Consider the following 7,741-nt stretch of genomic DNA (forward strand, 5'->3'; position numbering starts at 1 on the left):
CTTTTAGGGTCCGCAGCTTTGAGTCTGGAGTTCAGAATTGCCTTTTTATGGCCCAAACCCTCATTTTTAGGGTCCAAAGCCTCCGCTTCAGTTTACAAAATCTCATTTTTAGAGTCCAAAGCTGCATTTAAAGTTTCTAAAGTCTGATTTTCAGGCTCCAAAGGCTCGGTTTTAGGATCCAGCCGGTTGTTTTTAGGGTCCAAGCCATATACTGAGTTTCTAAACCCTCATTTTTAGGGTCCAAACCCCTCTTTTGGGGCTCAAAGCTCCGCTTTTAGGCTCCACAGCTTTGATTCTAGAGTTCAGAACTGCCTTTTTATGGACCAAACCCTCATTTTTAGGGTCCAAACCCCTCTTTTGCTGCTCAAAGTTTCATTTTTAAGGTCCACAGCTTTGATTTTAGACTTCAAAATTGCCTTTTTAAGGCCCAAACCCTCATTTTGATGGTCCAAACCCCTCTTTTGGGGCTCCAAGCTTCATTTTTAGGGTCCACAGCTTTGATTTTAGAGTTCAAAACTTCCTTTTTACAGCCAAAACCCTCATTTTTGTGGTGTAAACCCCTCTTTTGGGGATCAAAGCTCCACTTTTAGGCTCCACAGCTTTGATTCTAGACTTCAGAATTGCCTTTTTATGGCCCAAACCCACATTTTTAGGGTCCAAAGCCTCCGCTTCAGTTTACAGATTCTCATTTTTAGAGTGCAAAGCTGCATTTTTAGTTTCTAAAGTCTGATTTTCAGGGTCCAAAGCGTCGGGTTTAGGATCCAGCCAGTTCTTTTTAGGGTCCAAGCCATATACTGAGTTTCCAAACCCTCATTTTTATGGTGTAAACCCCTCTTTTGGGGCTCAAAGCTTCATTTTTAGGGTCCACAGCTTTGAGTCTAGAGTTCAGAATTGCCTTTTTATGGCCCAAACCCCCATTTTCAAGGTCCAAAGCCTCCGCTTCAGTTTACAAAATCTCATTTTTAGAGTCCAAAGCTGCATTTTTAGTTTCTAAAGTCTGATTTTCAGGATCCAAAGGCTCGGTTTTAGGATCCAGCCAGTTGTTTTTAGGGTCCAAGCCATATACTGAGTTTCTAAACCCTCACTTTTAGGGTCCAAAGCCCTCTTTTGGGGCTCAAAGCTTCATTTTTAGGCTCCACAGCTTGGATTCTAGACTTCAGAATTGCCTTTTTATGGCACAAACCCTCATTTTTAGGGTCCAAACCCCTCTTTTGTAGCTCAAAGCTTCAATTTTAGGCTCCACAGCTTTGAGTCTGGAGTTCAGAATTGCGTTTTTATGGCCCAAACCCTCATTTTTAGGGTCCAAACCCCTCTTTTGGGGCTCAAATCTTCATTTTTAGGGTCCACAGCTTTGATTCTAGACTTCAGAATTGCCTTTTTATGGCCCACACTCTCATTTTTAAGGTCCAAAGGCTCCATTTCAGTTTACAAAATCTCATTTTTAGAGTCCAAAGCTGCATTTTTAGTTTCTAGAGTCTGATTTTCAGGATCCAAAGGCTCGGTTTTAGGATCCAGCCAGTTGTTTTTAGGGTCCAAGCCATATACTGAGTTTCTAAACCCTCACTTTTAGGGTCTGAAGCCCTCTTTTGGGGCTCAAAGCTTCATTTTTAGGGTCCACAGCTTTGATTCTAGACTTCAGAATTGCCTTTTTTATGGCCCAAACCCTCATTTTTAGGGTCCAAACCCCGCCTTGGGGCTCAAAGCTCTACTTTTAGGGTCCACAGCTTTGAGTCTAGACTTCATAACTGCCTTTATATGGCCCAAACCCTCATTTTTAGGGTGTAAACCCCTCTTTTGGGGCTCAAACTTCATTTTTAGGGTCCACAGCTTTGATTCTAGAGTTCAGAATTGCCTTTTTATGGCCCAAACCCTCATTTTTAGGGTGTAAACCCCTCTTTTGCGGCTCAAAGCTTCATTTTTAGGGTCCACAGCTTTGATTTTAGAGTTCAAAATTGCCTTTTTACAGCCAAAACCCTCATTTTTGTGGTGTAAACCCCTCTTTTGGGGCTCAAAGCTCCACTTTTAGGCTCCACAGCTTTGATTCTAGACTTCAGAATTGCCTTTTTATGGCCCAAACCCTCATTTTTAGGGTCCAAACCCCTCTTTTGGGGCTCCAAGCTTCATTTTTACGGTCCACAGCTTTGATTCTAGACTTCAGAATAGCCTTTTTATGGCCCAAACCCTCATTTTTAGGGTCCAAAGCCTCCGCTTCAGTTTACAAAATCTCATTTTTAGAGTCCAAAGCTGCATTTTTAGTTTCTAAAGTCTGATTTTCAGGGTCCAAAGGCTCGGTTTTAGGATCCAGCCAGTTGTTTTTAGGGTCCAAGCCATATACTGAGTTTCCAAACCCTCATTTTTAGGGTGTAAACCCCTCTTTTGGGGCTCAAAGCTTCATTTTTAGGGTCCACAGCTTTGATTCTAGACTTCAAAATTGCCTTTTTAAGGCCCAAACCCTCATTTTGATGGTCCAAACCCCTCTTTTGCGGTTCAAAGCTTCATTTTTAGGGTCCACAGCTTTGATTCTAGAGTTCAGAATTGCCTTTTTATGGCCCAAACCCTCATTTTTAGGGTCCAAACCCCTCTTTTGGGGCTCCAAGCTTCATTTTTAGGGTCCACAGCTTTGATTCTAGATTTCAGAATTGCCTTTTTTATGGCCCAAACCCTCATTTTTAGGGTCCAAACACCTCTTTTGGGGCTCAAAGCTCCACTTTTAGGGTCCGCAGCTTTGAGTCTGGAGTTCAGAATTGCCTTTTTATGGCCAAAACCCTCATTTTTAGGGTCCAAAGCCTCCGCTTCAGTTTACAAAATCTCATTTTTAGAGTCCAAAGCTGCATTTTTAGTTTCTAAAGTCTGATTTTCAGGCTCCAAAGGCTCGGTTTTAGGATCCAGCCAGTTGTTTTTAGGGTCCAAGCCATATACTGAGTTTCTAAACCCTCATTTTTAGGGTCCAAACCGCTCTTTTGGGGCTCAAAGCTCCGCTTTTAGGCTCCACAGCTTTGATTCTAGAGTTCAGAACTGCCTTTTTATGGACCAAACCCTCATTTTTAGGGTGTAAACCCCTCTTTTGCTGCTCAAAGTTTCATTTTTAAGGTCCACAGCTTTGATTTTAGACTTCAAAATTGCCTTTTTAAGGCCCAAACCCTCATTTTGATGGTCCAAACCCCTCTTTTGCGGTTCAAAGCTTCATTTTTAGGGTCCACAGCTTTGATTCTAGAGTTCAGAATTGCCTTTTTATGGCCCAAACCCTCATTTTTAGGGTCCAAACCCATCTTTTGGGGCTCCAAGCTTCATTTTTAGGGTCCACAGCTTTGATTCTAGATTTCAGAATTGCCTTTTTTATGGCCCAAACCCTCATTTTTAGGGTCCAAACACCTCTTTTGGGGCTCAAAGCTCCACTTTTAGGGTCCGCAGCTTTGAGTCTGGAGTTCAGAATTGCCTTTTTATGGCCCAAACCCTCATTTTTAGGGTCCAAAGCCTCCGCTTCAGTTTACAAAATCTCATTTTTAGAGTCCAAAGCTGCATTTAAAGTTTCTAAAGTCTGATTTTCAGGCTCCAAAGGCTCGGTTTTAGGATCCAGCCAGTTGTTTTTAGGGTCCAAGCCATATACTGAGTTTCTAAACCCTCATTTTTAGGGTCCAAACCGCTCTTTTGGGGCTCAAAGCTCCGCTTTTAGGCTCCACAGCTTTGATTCTAGAGTTCAGAACTGCCTTTTTATGGACCAAACCCTCATTTTTAGGGTGTAAACCCCTCTTTTGCTGCTCAAAGTTTCATTTTTAAGGTCCACAGCTTTGATTTTAGACTTCAAAATTGCCTTTTTAAGGCCCAAACCCTCATTTTTAGGGTCCAAACCCCTCTTTTGGGGCTCCAAGCTTCATTTTTAGGGTCCACAGCTTTGATTTTAGAGTTCAAAACTTCCTTTTTACAGCCAAAACCCTCATTTTTGTGGTGTAAACCCCTCTTTTGGGGATCAAAGCTCCACTTTTAGGCTCCACAGCTTTGATTCTAGACTTCAGAATTGCCTTTTTATGGCCCAAACCCACATTTTTAGGGTCCAAAGCGTCCGCTTCAGTTTACAAATTCTCATTTTTAGAGTCCAAAGCTGCATTTTTAGTTTCTAAAGTCTGATTTTCAGGGTCCAAAGCGTCGGTTTTAGGATCCAGCCATTTGTTTTTAAGGTCCAAGCCATATACTGAGTTTCCAAACCCTCATTTTTATGGTGTAAACCCCTCTTTTGGGGCTCAAAGCTTCATTTTTAGGGTCCACAGCTTTGAGTCTAGAGTTCAGAATTGCCTTTTTATGGCCCAAACCCCCATTTTCAAGGTCCAAAGCCTCCGCTTCAGTTTACAAAATCTCATTTTTAGAGTCCAAAGCTGCATTTTTAGTTTCTAGAGTCTGATTTTCAGGATCCAAAGGCTCGGTTTTAGGATCCAGCCAGTTGTTTTTAGGGTCCAAGCCATATACTGAGTTTCTAAACCCTCACTTTTAGGGTCTGAAGCCCTCTTTTGGGGCTCAAAGCTTCATTTTTAGGCTCCACAGCTTTGATTCTAGACTTCAGAATTGCCTTTTTTACGGCCCAAACCCTCATTTTTAGGGTCCAAACCCCGCCTTGGGGCTCAAAGCTCTACTTTTAGGGTCCACAGCTTTGAGTCTAGACTTCATAACTGCCTTTTTATGGCCCAAACCCTCATTTTTAGGGTGTAAACCCCTCTTTTGGGGGTCAAAGCTTCATTTTTAGGGTCCACAGGTTTGATTTTAGAGTTCAAAATTGCCTTTTTACAGCCAAAACCCTCATTTTTGTGGTGTAAACCCCTCTTTTGGGGCTCAAAGCTCCACTTTTAGGCTCCACAGCTTTGATTCTAGACTTCAGAATTGCCTTTTTATGGCCCAAACCCTCATTTTTAGGGTCCAAACCCCTCTTTTGGGGCTCAAAGATCCGCTTTTAGGCTCCACAGCTTTGATTCTAGAGTTCAGAATTGCCTTTTTATGGCCCAAACCCTCATTTTTAGGGTATAAACCCCTCTTTTGGGGGTCAAAGCTTCATTTTTAGGGTCCACAGCTTTGAGTCTAGAGTTCAGAACTGCCTTTTTATGGCCCAAACCGTCATTTTTAGGGTATAAACCCCTCTTTTGCGGCTCAAAGCTTCATTTTTAGGGTCCACAGCTTTGATTCTAGAGTTCAAAACTGCCTTTTTACAGCCAAAACCCTCATTTTTAGGGTCCAAACCCCTCTTTTGGGGCTCCAAGCTTCATTTTTAGGCTCCACAGCTTGGATTCTAGAGTTCAGAATTGCCTTTTAATGGCCTAAACCCTCATTCTTTCGGTCCAAACCCATCTTTTGGGGCTCAAAGCTTCATTTTTAGGGTCCACAGCTTTGAGTCTAGAGTTCAGATTTGCGTTTTTTATAGTCCAAAACCTCATTTTTAGGGTCCAAACCACTCTTTTGGGGCTCAAAGCTCCACTTTTAGGGTCCACAGCTTTGAGTCTGGAGGTCAGAATTGCCTTTTTATGGCCCAAATCCTCATTTTTAGGGTCCAAACCCCTCTTTTGGGGATCAGAGCTTCATTTTTACGTTCCACAGCTTTGATTCTAGACTTCAGAATTGCCTTTTTATGGCCCAAACCCTCATTTTTAGGGTCCAAAGCCTCCGCTTCAGTTTACAAAATCTCATTTTGAGAGTCCAAAGCTGCATTTTTAGTTTCTAAAGTCTGATTTTCAGGGTCCAAAGGCTCGGTTTTAGGATCCAGCCGGTTGTTTTTAGGGTCCAAGCCATATACTGAGTTTCCAAACCCTCATTTTTATGGTGTAAACACCTCTTTTGCGGCTCAAAGCTTCATTTTTAGGGTCCACAGCTTTGATTTTAGAGTTCAAAACTGACTTTTTACAGCCAAAACCCTAATTTTTGTGGTGTAAACCCCTCTTTTGGGGCTCAAAGCTCCACTTTTAGGCTCCACAGCTTTGATTCTAGACTTCAAAATTGCCTTTTTAAGGCCCAAGCCCTCATTTTAAGGGTCCAAACCCCTCTTTTGGGGCTCCAAGCTTCATTTTTAGGGTCCACAGCTTGCATTCTAGACTTCAGAATTGCCTTTTTTATGGCCCAAACGGTCACTTTTAGGGTCCAAACCCCTCTTTTGGGGCTCCAAGCTTCATTTTTAGGCTCCACAGCTTTGATTCTAGAGTTCAGAATTGCCTTTTTATGGCCTAAACCCTCATTCTTACGGTCCAAACCCATCTTTTGGGGCTCAAAGCTTCATTTTTAGGGTCCACAGCTTTGATTATAGAGTTCAGAACTGCATTTTATGGCCAAAACCCTCATCTTCATAGTTTAACCCCCTCTTTTGGGGCTCATAGCTTCATTTTTAGGGTCCACAGCTTTGAGTCTAGAGTTCAGATTTGCGTTTTTTTATAGTCCAAAACCTCATTTTTAGGGTCCAAACCCCTCTTTTGGGGCACCAAGCTTCATTTTCAGGGTCCACAGCTTTGATTCTAGACTTCAGAATTGCCTTTTTATGGCCCAAACCTTCATTTTGATCTTCCAAACCCCTCTTTTGGGGCTCAAAGCTTTATTTTTACGGTCCACAACTTTGAGTCTAGAGTTCAGAATTGCCTTTTTATGGCCCAAACCTTCATTTTGATGGTCCAAACCCCTGTTTTTGGGCTCAAAGCTTCATTTTTAGGGTCCACAGCTTTGATTCTAGAGTTCAGAATTGCCTTTTTATGGCCTAAACCCTCATTTTTATGGTCCAAACCCATCTTTTGGGGCTCAAAGCTTCATTTTTAGGGTCCACAGCTTTGAGTCTAGAGTTCACAATTGCCTTTTTATGGCCCAAACCCTCATTTTGATTGTCCAAACCCCTCTTTTGGGGCTCCAAGCTTCAATTTTAGGGTCCACAGCTTTGAGTCTAGAGTTCAGAATTGCCTTTTTATGGCCCAAACCCTCATTTTTAGGGTCCAAACCCCCCCTTTTGGGGATCAGAGCTTCATTTTTTCGGTCCACAGCTTTGATTCTAGACTTCAGAATTGCCTTTTTATCGCCCACACCCTCATTTTTAGGGTCCAAACCCCTCTTTTGGGGCTCCAAGCTTCATTTTTACGGTCCATAACTTTGAGTCTAGAGTTCAGAATTGCCTTTTTATGGCCCAAACCCTCATTTTGATGGTCCAAACCCCTGTTTTTTGGCTCAAAGCTTCATTTTTAGGGTCCAGAGCTTTGAGTCTAGAGTTCAGAATTGCCTTTTTATGGCCTAAACCCTCATTTTTACGGTCCAAACCCCTCTTTTGGGGCTCAAAGCTTCATTTTTAGGGTCCACAGCTTTGAGTCTAGAGTTCAGAATTGCCTTTTTATGGCCCAAACCCTCATTTTTAGGGTCCAAACCCCTCTTCTGGGGCTCAAAGCTTCATTTTTAGTGTCCACAGCTTTGAGTCTAGACTTCAAAATTGCCTTTTTATGGCCCAAACCCTCATTTTGATGGTCCAAACCCCTCTTCTGGGGCTCAAAGCTTCATTTTTAGTGTCCACAGCTTTGAGTCTAGACTTCAAAATTGCCTTTTTATGGCCCAAACCCTCATTTTGATGGTCCAAAGCCCTCTTTTGGGGCTCCTAGCTTCATTTTTAGGGTCCACAGCTTTGAGTCTAGAGTTCAGAATTGCCATTTTATGGCCCAAACCGTCATTTTTAATTTCGAAGGTCTCCATTTCAGTTTAAAAAATCTCATTTTTAGAGTCCAAAGCTGCATTTTTAGTTTCT

This window comes from Calonectris borealis, unplaced genomic scaffold (assembly GCF_964195595.1).
Source record: "Calonectris borealis unplaced genomic scaffold, bCalBor7.hap1.2 HAP1_SCAFFOLD_33, whole genome shotgun sequence".
NCBI lineage: Eukaryota > Metazoa > Chordata > Aves > Procellariiformes > Procellariidae > Calonectris > Calonectris borealis.